General features: G+C 37.1%; 1 protein-coding gene across 2 annotated transcripts in view; it reads right to left on the reverse strand.

Annotated features, from left to right (window-relative positions):
* Nucleotides 1-12,005, reverse strand: part of CTIF (cap binding complex dependent translation initiation factor) — a 478,113-nt gene that overhangs the window by 346,381 nt on the left and 119,727 nt on the right. The window lies entirely within an intron of this gene.

Below are 12,005 nucleotides of genomic sequence, written 5' to 3' on the forward strand. Positions count from 1 at the left end.
TCTTGGTTCTGCTCACTTCACTTAGCATCAGTTCATTTAAGTCCAGGCTTTTCTGAAATGCAGTCTGCTCAGCATTCCTTATAGAACAATAATATTCCATTACATTCATATACCATAACTTATTCAGCCATTTTCCAATGGCTGAGTAGAGTTCCCATTCAATTTCTAGTTCTTTGCCCTACAAAAAGCGTTGCTACAAATATTTTTACATATGTGGATCCTTTTTCCTCTGTTATGATCTCTTTGGGATATAGACCCAGTAGAGACACTGCTGTATCAAAAGGTATCCACAGTTTCATAGCCCTTTGGGCATAGTTCCAAATTGCTCTCCAAAATAGTTGGATCAGTTCATAACTCTCCCAACAAGACATCAGTGTCCCAGTTTTCCCACATCCCCTCCAACATTCATCATTATCTCTTCCTATCATCTTAGCCAATTTGACAGGTGTATAGTGGTACCTCAGAGTTATCTTAATTTGCATTTCTCTAATCAACAGTATCATTTTCCAGTTCTTTGCCACCACAAAGAGAGCTGCTATAAACATTTTAGAACATATAGATTCTTTTTTAATTTTCTTTGAGCACCTTGGAAAACAGACCATAATAATGGTATTGCTGGCTATTGTCACATGCTGCTGTTTCTCTAAGCTTTTGTTTTTTTTTCCCTTTTTTAGCTTTTTATTTTCAAAACACATGCATAGTTTTCAATATTCACCTTTTCAAAACTTTGCATTTCAAATTATTTTCTCCCTTCCTTTCCCCCACCCCTGTCCCTCAGATAACAAGCAAGCCAATATATGTTAGACATGAGCAATTCTTCTGTACATATTTCCATAATCATGCTGCACAAGAAAAATCAGATCAAAAAGGAAAAAAAAATAGAGAAAGAAAACAAACTTTTTAGGCAAGTCTCTAAGAACATGTTATAAAGATGATAGCCTGCATCAGAGTTTCCTTACTACAGAGTTCCTCAAATGAAACTGTAGGTTCATTCCCTATCTTTATGCTATATTTTGTATTTTATACATGCAACATATTGTATCCTCCTGATAAAATATAAATGCCTGGAGGGCAGAGACTGTTTCATTTCTATCTCTGTAATCTCCAGTGCCTAGCACTGTGCTTGATTAAATGCTCATTGTTTGAATAATTGATCTTCATCTGGATATCTGCTTGCACCTCAAACTAGTAATTAAAAATGAAATCACTTCCCCAAAGTTGCTTCTCCTACCAACTTCTCTATATTTAACCATTTTTCTAGGCATCCAGTTCTCAAATTACATAGGATCATAAATCTAGAGATAAAGTGTTCTAGTCCAATCTCTTCATTTTATAAATGAGAAAACTGAGGTCCAGGGAAGTTAAACCAAATTAAATAAAGTTAAACTATGGTTGAAATTCTCTCCTTTACTTTCCTCATTCACTCTCTCCTTCAACTTGGTCTGCTGCAAAATCATATAGACTGATACTTATACAGACTCATACATACAGACATACTCATGCAGACTCATACATGCTTAGAATAATGGCTTGGCTGTTGAAATTGGATTTACCAACAGCACTCCTTCCAATAAGATAGAGACCACCATATATCAGCACTTATCCTACTTTTATCCTACTTTATCCTTCAGACCTTGGCACTGTTGTTTGACCTATACACATAATCCAAGCATCTCTGGGCCTTGTTAACAACCTTACCTCTGGACATTTAAAAAACAACAACTGAGGCCCAAGTAAATTGGTTGAATGATAAACCCACAAATTAAAGACAATGAGAGGACTAGAATCTATTACAGTTTTCCTCCAACTACTCTCCAAGATACAAGGACAAAAATGAGACAGAACACAGAATTTACTGCCTTGAGGGCAAAGACCCCTCACTTGTATCTCTGTATCCCTAATACTTACCACAATGCCTACAACAGAGCAAATGTCAAATAAATGTTTGATGATTGATTGAGAAATGCAGAAGATGGATCCAACATGTCACCCAATTTTACTTCCCAATTTGGAAGGGACATACTCTCTTAAAATGAGATGGGGGAAGGATATGGTAATTCCTGTGGTCTTTAGGAATCCACCAATGAAACTGTGACAAAAAACTGCATCACTAAAAGCCTGGCCAATCAGTCTGGGAATAGCCTGTCTTTCCTCCCCTCTTCCCCATTCTCTTAAGAGAAAAGCTAATCCCTAAGGATTAGACAAGGAGGAGACCTCTTCCATTTTGGGGGGGGGGAGGTGGGGGGGAAGAGGGAGGGTTAGGAAGGGGAAAAGCTACATGCAATATTGGTCCTCTACTTCTAGGGAAACAGCCACTATCTAATTCTAATGATGATTAATCAAACCCAACAACGAAATAACATCACAGACCTCAGATTTCTCAGAGACCCTTCATTTATTCTGTATTTCTCTAATGTAGTTATCATTTAATATTACTTACTATGTGTCGGTGTCTAATCATTTCACTAGATATTGAGGACTGGGTTTATGTCTTATCTAAATCTCTCCCATATTAGTACAATGACTTGAACATAGTAAGTGTTTAATAATATTTGCTGTATTTTATTGGATATCTGATCAAATAATCACATAATGTCAGAGCTGGGAAGGAACCTAGAGCCCATTCAATTAAAAAAAACCCCAGCATTTCTCCCCATTCCCCATCATCCAATCTTTTCCTCTTTTCAGTTTCCCTTTCATGTATTGTCCTCTCCTATTAAGAAGAAAGCTCCATGAGAGTAGGGACTGTCTTGTTTGCTTTTCTTTTTCTTTTTGTAAAACAGAGGGCTGCATCCACCCATCCATTTATCTATCTATCTATCTATCTATCTATCTATCTATCTACCTATCTATTTCAATCAATCAATCAATCACGTAAGGAACCTGAAGCTTAGAGAGAAATAGCCAGTCCAGGATTACAATCAGGTAGTGACAGAGCCAGGATTAAAACAGGGACAATTCTGAATCTCAGTACAATCTTTGCCCCATAAAACTGAAGCTTCCCCTTCACTCTTTCAGCCCACAGGGATCTCTCCAGTCTTGTCTCTGAAAAAGTACTGCAATTATAATCTGAACAAGTGTTTAGTATTTAATTGCTAGCTAATTGTTTCAACTGTGCACATTTTATTTCCTCAATAAGACTACAAACTCTCTGGGGCAGGGATAATGTCTTCCACTTCTTTGTGTCCCATACAGGGACTACTTACAATCCTGGACACACAGTGGATAGAATGACTGATGGTTAATGACAATGATATCCTAGAGAGGCCTGTGAAGTCCTGGAGTGCCACCTTCCCTGCAGAAGAGTGAGGGAGACAGCTGATGCTTAGGGCAGCCTATTATTCCTCGAAGACTCATGGAGATCTTATCGAAGGTGCCTTGGCAGACTTGACAAGTTCTGCCTGAGTACCAGGTTTTGCTATCCCTTGAGTTAAGTCCAGAAGTTTGACACTGAGCAGGTTCCAAGAGGCTCAAATATCTGGTGCTACTGTCTCCTGGACTACTTCCTTTTGCCCTCTCTCTGGCAGTTCCCTCCTATAGGCCCTCTGATCTAAGGTGAAGCACTAGAAGGACAAAGGCATCATAAGAAAGCAGCAGGACTTCATTGTTTGGGTAGTAAGTCTAGAAGACAGAATCATGGATCATACATAGATTTAAAACTGGAAGAAAAATGAGCAGGTCAACTAGTCCAACTTCTTTTTATAGATTAGTAAACTGAGGTTCAGGGAAATTAAGTGACATGCCCATAATGACACAGGTAGAAAATATTAAGAACCAAGATTCAGATCTCCTGACCTTGACAAGACAAGCAGCTGCTCAGAGAATAACAGGCAGTGGGGATACAACATGGAATACTTTTTATTATCATTACTTCTTAAAAGTACACATATCTTTAATATCTGGAAATTTTAAGGAAGTCTCTTATTATTACCTTAACAAAAGCACATCTTTAATATCAGGATATTCTAAGGAAGACTTTTATTATTACTTTTAACAAACAAATATACCTTTAATACCAGGCAATTCTCCTCTTCAGGATGCATAGGTATTGAGTTTTTTGATACACCAGTCCATATGACACATGAGGGGATTAACATTTCCAGTAGAAAAGTAAACAGTTTTCAAAACCATCTCTTAGGACTTCACAATACTTTGAATTAGCTATAATCCCAGACCCTTTTCTTTCCAATATTTGTTCTCATGACTGGGGATCTATAATGAATTTTTAAGAGATCTGAGGAATACTTGAGACATACCCTTAATGTGACATAAAGTCTTTCCCAACTACTTCATAGGACTCTGAATGCTAACACTTCTCATTTCAACAATGCTTTGTTTTTTTTTTTTTTTTCTCTCTCTCCAGTTAAAACAAACTGTTGGGCAGTATATATCTTTTATTCTTTCTATCACCCCTCTGATGCCTAGCAAAGGGCTGGGTAAACAGAAACTTTTAGTAAATAGCTGCTGGGCAAAGGATGAATTTCACACCCCAAGTTATTTCTTGTAGTGCCCTACAGAATCAGTCCAGGCTAGAATTCTGACCCAGTTTGGCAAACTGATGCTCTCAGTTTTTTGGTGACTCATTTATAAAATAAGACTATGAGAAATTCACAATTCTATGCCACTGATTCTCAAATCCACTCATCTGGCACTAACTTCTCTTCTTATAACACATAGTCTTGTAGTCTCCAACTTTCTATTGGACATCTTGAATTGTACATCCTATAGATATTTGAAACTCAACATGTCCAAAATTCATCTTTTCCCCAAAGCCTACCCTTGGTCCTAACTTCCCTATTATTATATCAAGAGTCCCATTTCCCAATCATCAAGTCTCATAACCTAGGAATTAACCTTGACTCCTGCCTTATGATCCCTCCCTTCTCATATCCAATCTGTTACCAAGGTCTGTTAGTTTCTTTTTTTTTTAGGTAAAAAACATTTTATTTTTTCCAATTACATGTAAAGTTAGTTTTCAACATTCATTTTTCATAGATTTTGAGTTCCAAATTTTTCTCCCTCCTTTCCCTCTCCAAGACAGTGAGCAATGAGATATAGGTTATATATGTGCAATCATGTTAAACACTTCCACATAAATCATATACTGTGAAAAAAGAAACAGAATAAAAGGGGAAACACGCTCAAAAAGGCCAAAGAAAATGAAGATAGTATGCTTTGATCCGCATTCAGTCGCCATCAATTCTTTCTTTTCACACAGACAGCATTTTCCATTATGTGTCTTTTGGATTTACCTTGGATCACTGTATTGTTAAGAAGAGCTACAGTTACTCATCATATAATCTTGTTGTTGCTTTGTATCCCCTGGTCCTGCTCATTTCACTCAGCATCAGTTCATATAAGTCTCTGCAAGGTGTGTTAATTTCATAGCTGCAACATCATTCCCATCTCTTCCCCTTCTCTCCTCTGTCTCCACTCTTAGGCAAGTCCTCAGCAGCTCATATCTAGACTTTTGTGAAAGCCTGCCGGTGGTCTTTCTGTCTCAATTCTCTCCCCATTCTGATCCATCCTCCCTTTACCCACCAAAGTGATTTTCCTAAAACACAAATCCTCCCACATCACTCCCCAGAACTCCAAGGACTCTATCATCTCCTGAACAAGGTTTGGAACTCAAAATCTTATGAAAAATGAATGTTGAAAACTAACTTTACATGTGATTGGAAAAAATAATTTATTTTTTTTTTTTACCTAAAAAAAAAGAAACTAAGACTTTGGTAACAGATTGGATAAGAGAGGTGAGGGATCATAAGGCAGAAGTCAAGGTTAATTCCTAGGTTATGAGGCTTGATGACTGGGAGATGGGACCCTTGCTAATAATAGGGAAACAAGATGTTCCTTCATCTTCCTGATTCCGGATATTTTCATCGGCTATCTCTGTCATCTGACAACATCCTCTCTGATGCCTTAGCTTCCTTCAAGTCCCAGCTAAAATCTCATTTTCTCCAGGAAACCTTTTCCATTCCCCTTAATTCTGGTGCCTTCCTTTTATTATTTCCAGTTTATCCTGTTTGTGATTTATACACAATTGTTTGCATATTGTTTCCTCCATTAGACTGTAAGCTTCTTGAAGGCAGGAATTGTCTTTTACCTCTTTTTGTAGCCTCAGCAAGTAAGCACATAGCAGGTGCTTAATAAATCTCATTTAACTAAGAAAAAGAGAAAATGGTGATATCTACAGTCATCGATGCCTCTTGATAGAGTCATCAGTGGCTCTTCCTGCCTCAGTCTCTAAAATTTCAGATCCTTTTCTGGCTCTCCTTGGATTTTCCCACTCCCTTTTCACTGCAAAAATTATTGGGTCTCCTAACTTTTTGCCACAACTTTTTCTTGACCATATCCGGCCTTTCTTTGGAACTCTTTCTGACAATGCTAAGACAGAATAAGTCACATGCCCATGGTCACATAGTTAAGAAACATCAGAGGTAGGTTGTGTACCCTAATATAATATGAGAAGACTGAGGAAAGGTAGAGCAAAGTTGCAGAGACACACTTGGCTCATGTAACTTTATTAAGGAAATACTCAAAAGTATGTGAGTATCTACTAGCATTAGCAAAGAAGAAAAAGAAAATAACTTAAGATTTGTCTTAGAATACCCTTTCTTACTCATCATTGGATCTCTGTCTCCATTTCTCCATAGAGTAACAAAAGAAATCTACTTTTATTAAAATAATAATCCTGGCTTAGAACTCTCTTTCTCTGAAAGTGTACTTTTTTGGAGAGTAGGGATTGTTTTATTATTTCTGCTTGTATCCCCATTGTTGAATACATTGCCGGGTGCATAATAGGCATCTAGTACATAATTGTGAATTGAGAATTGATTAATTTACTGATAAACATCATAAAAAATGGAATGCAATTAAAAAAAAAAAAGGAACTCTGAGATTGGAAGTGAGCCAATGATTTCTCAAGGGTAGTCTGCCATTAGGAGTTATGACTGAATCATTTTCTCAAACTAGATAATCAAGAGCCCTTCAGCTTCGGAAGGCTAACAAGCACCACAACAGAAACTTTATATTATCATGTGCCTATAGATTATTTTGTTGTTATTTAGTCATTTCTGACTCTTTTCAACCCCATTTGAGGATTTTTTGGGCAAAGTTACTGAAGTCGTTTGCTGTTCTTTCTCAGGCTCATTTTATAAGAAAGTGAGGCAAATAGGGTTAAGTAACTTGCCCAGGGTCACACAGCTATTAAGTATCTGATACCAGATTTGAATTCAGGAAGATGAGTCTTTCAAGATTGGCATTCATTCTCTCCACTGCACCACCTCAGTGCCTCAAGGACAGTATTAAAAGCTAGGTATTTATATAGCCCTGAGTAGGCTTAAAGGTTTTGCAAAAGGTTTGCAAAGAACTCTACCGTTGATCTTTTTTGAACCTCACAACAATCCTGTCAGATGGGTTGCTATTATTATTCCCATTTTATTGATAGGATAAATGAAAAAGTGAATGGTTAGGTGATTTTCCAGAGTTAGTAAATATGTGGGCTAGGATCTGAATTTAGGTCTTCCTAACTCCACACATAGCACTCAACCCGTTGAGCCACCAAATGCATGATAAATGATATTCTTATGTCACAATGCAATTTGCAAAGATTTTAACTACACGATCTCATTTAAGTTTCAGGAAAATCCTGTGAGGCAAACACAAATCAGATGAGAAGTCTAAGGCTAAGAGAGCTTGAAAGATGTGCCCATCAGTGACACAGTCAGACCACAAACTCAGAGCTTCCTGATACCAGGACCAATATCAATCTAGAGTTTCATCCTTTCCAAACCCTGCTTTCAAGGCTCAAACTGTGGACTCAAAGGTCACTAGAGACAAAGGGAAAGAATGCTGAACCTGGAGTCAGAAAATCTGAGTTCAAAACTTGCCGCAGAACACATCCTAACTGGGTGACCCTAGGGCTCTGTCAGTTTCCTCATCTGTAAGATATGGAGAAAAATAATATCTACCTCTCAGAGTTGTTGTGAAGATAAAATGAGATATTTGTAAAAATACTTTGCAAATGTTAAAATATTATGTAAATGCTATTTACTTATTGTTATTATTTTGTATCACCAAATAAAGTTTTTGCATTTTGGGCACAGAGTGAATTTTTTTTAATGTCTCCAATGTCCAGCTCACCATCTGTTACACCCCTAGGCATTTGACAAATATTAGTTGAATAGAACTGAGTCAATCAGAAAGTCAGTCATCAAGCATTTATTAAATATTACTGTGTGCCAGGTATTGTTCTAAGTACTAAAGCAAAAAAACTCTCCAGTTCTCAAGAAGCTCATATTCTAACGAATAGGAAAAAAAAAGAAACAAAAGGGGAAGGAAAATCTCTGGATTGTTTCCTGGTCAAGAGTTAGCACAGAGCTGTCAGCAGGGAATATCTGTTAAAGAGCTAACATATTATACTCATAATCCCACATATCTCATATCAAAATAACTCAATGAACAGTATAGTGCAAACAGTGTCATTCCCATTTTACAGATGAGGAAGCAGAGAAATGAAATGATATATCCATGTTCATAAAATAAACATTGAAGTCAGGATATGAATCCGAATTTCCTGTCTCCAGGTGGAACTCATTCCACATCCTCAGGACTGGATTCAAATTATTGCCTCCTTATTTTCTATCTACATGACCACAGAATCACAGACCCTCTGAATTGAAAGGGACCAAAGATTTCACTGAGTTCAACTCCCCCTACAACATCTCTGACAAGCTGATGTCCTTTTCTGGGCTTCCATTTCCTCAGCTGTCAAAGGAAAATGTTGATAGATGATCTTTAAAGATCCTTACAGCACTAACACTCTGTGATTCTTAAAATTGACTCTCTTCCTGTAAATCAAATCTTTCTTTCCCCTCGGTTACAATTCTATCAATGCCTCATTTTTTTCAGTATAGTCATCTCCCCATATACATTCCCTTCCTTTTCTTCTTCCCTAGTGAACATTTTCTTATAACAAAGAAGAAAAGTTAACCAAACCAAATCTGTACTGTGACTATGTCTGGCAATATAACTGGTATTCCACAAACATAGTCTCTCACCTCTCTGCAGGGATCAGGAGAGCATGTTTCATCACCTGAATTTTTGGATCAAGGCTTCCCATTACAATTGACACTTCATTCTTGCTATCTCTGCAAATGGTCACAAGGATCTTATTTCTCTCAATATCAATTTCCTTTTCTCTTTACCCTGAACCAGAAGGTAACATAGTAGGAGGAAACAAAAAGAATCTATAAATTGGCATTCTAGGAAAGGACAGAAAATCTGACTCTGCTGGGAAAGCAGATGAAGTAGTTAATGTAAGACTTTTTTTTTCTTTCTTAAAGACCTATGGACAGTTAAAAAAAAAAAAAAAACTGAGAAGAACTCCTTTAGCATCTACTTTTCAACGAAGATTTATGGCATATTGTGGACAAATAATGTGCTGAAGAGTCATTTGTGGTTGTCTGGTGGGGAGGAAAAAAAAATCCTGAAATTCCTTTGTATGAAATCACTTCCCATCAGGACCTTTGAAAAAATTATAGTTTTATCTAGGCATCTAGAGGCATATGTCTCACCCTCAGCTGGGAACTGAATTGTAAGCCAGTAGTGGAACTATTTGTTATCTTTTTGAAGCTACTAAAAACCTATTTCTAGCTATTTATAGACATGACCCCTTCCTTTAAGTCCTTAAATATTTTTCCCCCTTATTTTCAACCAACTCTTAATTATGTCAGACTCAGAAATGCAAGGATAAGATTGCTAGTTTCCCCTAATATAGGAGACTTCAGTAATTCTTATATGAAAAGAGATTCTTCAAACTCTCACTGCTAACTTACTGTTAGCCCTAGAGGTCTTTAGGGATCCATCACTCAATATTCTCTCCATTGTTTGAGATTATAATCCTTTTTGGCCAAAGATCCTCAGTCAGACTGCTGAAGCCTACCCTCTTCATAATAATGTTTTTAAATGCATAAAATGGAATACATACAATTACAAAGGAAAATAAAAGTAAGCTAAAATAAAGATGCAATTTTTCCCTTTTGAATTCACTGTTCCCCAGCAATCTAGCTATGGAGCTCTTGGGGGTCTGTGAACTCAAAGACAATCAGCTGAAACAGATCCTGTGATTATGCTGTACCACTGACAAATGCTATTAGTGACTGTAAAATTAGACAATCCCTTTAAGTCCCACCTGGGCTTTAAAAGGGATTACCTACCTCCTTCTTTCTTTCATCCTCAGGAATGAAGAGAGTAACCTTCAGTTCAAATGAGGTCTTTCTTGTGATTGTGATTTCCATAGAAAACCCATCATTTTAGGCCCTAGCCAGGTGGGCCCAAGGAGGAATGAATTGCCAGGCACTTTATTCTCCTGTCTTGCCTTCTGGAATTTCCTCTCAGTGTTCTCCTGTCTGGCTCATTCAATCCCTTGTCAGAATCCTCCCACTCTTCATCATATTTTAAGGCTTCGGTGTACATGTAGGGATCTCACAAAAAAATGGGTTTACAAACTGTCATGTTTACAAAGCATTTCTCCCACACAATCTCAGCTCATTCCTCACCCCTGGGGAGGTAAGAAGTGCAAACATTATCACCCCCACCTCAGAGTCGAGGAAACCAAAGCATGAGAGAGCCCACAGTTACGCAAAAAGTCTGCGCAGGGACCTGGACCGAAGCCTACCTTCTCTTGCCTTCAACTCCAAAGGCTTAAATGCAGTCCTCTATCTATCTATCTATCTTAAAAGCCAGCTCACCCGGGAACTTTCATACCTTCTGGGTACCTAATTCAGGTACTAGATACATTCTCTCAGAAAGAGCAAAGTCTCTCTATCTTCTTACTCAACTAATCTGCTATTGTCTTTTCCTTTTCACCTGGTCTAGAGGGGATGATAATAGCCCCTACCTCCTAGGGATATTGGGGGGATCAACTGAAATAATATTTGTAAAGCTTTGAGCAGACTGTCTGGTGTGCAGTAGGCACTTAACAAGTGCTTGTTACCTTCTCTTGATCAATTTTTTAAAAAATCTCTTATTCTTCTTTGCTTTATTTTTCTTTCTATCAATTTCATTTAGATTGTTTGCTCTTACTCAAGGCTTCTTGATACTTAGCTGATGTCTCCTATTTGCATATTTAGTTTTTCACCTCTTATTGTACTTTGGGAGGGATCACTAATACAATTTTGTGAGAGTTCATCCCTTATTTTGCCATGTAGATTTTTTTTTCTATACCTGATATAAGAGGGAACAAGCTCAAAATTAAGTGACCTGCCTAAAGCCACATAGTTAAGTAAGAGCTAGAGCTTGAACCTAGATCCAGGTCTTTTGATTCCAAATTCAATGCTTTCCTTTGTAACTTATTGCTCTTTCACATTTGAGAAGAAGAAATGTATATTTATTTTTATTCTCCCATATTACTTAGCCTACACACACACACAAACACACACACTCCTGTATCTGTAGTCCTTTTACCTAGCAAAAGTAGCTAATAAATGCTTCTTCAAATGGCTTTCCTCATCTGTAAAATAAAGCTATTATTTCCAAGGTCTCTTTCAGTTTTCATTAATAATCTCTTGATACACATCGAAGAGGAGTCTTTATTCTTTGGCTTTCACTAAAACTTACTTTATCTTCTATTCAATACTAAAGAAAACAATCTAGAATTTACTGTGCATATTCACATAAGAAAAAAGGGAATAATTAGTTTCAATAGGATAAAATATTTGCTAAAACATTTCCCATGCTGCCTAACAAGGTTCTTACACCTCTTGAGATCCCTGTCTGGGATTTAAGGAGATCAGTTAATAATCATCAAATATTTATTATATGTTATTATTATGTGCCAGACACTATATTTATGCTGGGAATACCAAAGAAGTCCCTGCCTTTAAGGAACTTACATTTTAAAGGCAAGATAATAATTTAAAGTGAATAAGCTATATATAAAATATATAAAGAAAGCTGGAAGGTAATCTCAGAGGGGAAGGCACCAGCACTCAAGGAAAGCA

This window comes from Antechinus flavipes, chromosome 1 (genome assembly GCF_016432865.1).
Source record: "Antechinus flavipes isolate AdamAnt ecotype Samford, QLD, Australia chromosome 1, AdamAnt_v2, whole genome shotgun sequence".
Taxonomy (NCBI): Eukaryota; Metazoa; Chordata; class Mammalia; order Dasyuromorphia; family Dasyuridae; genus Antechinus; species Antechinus flavipes.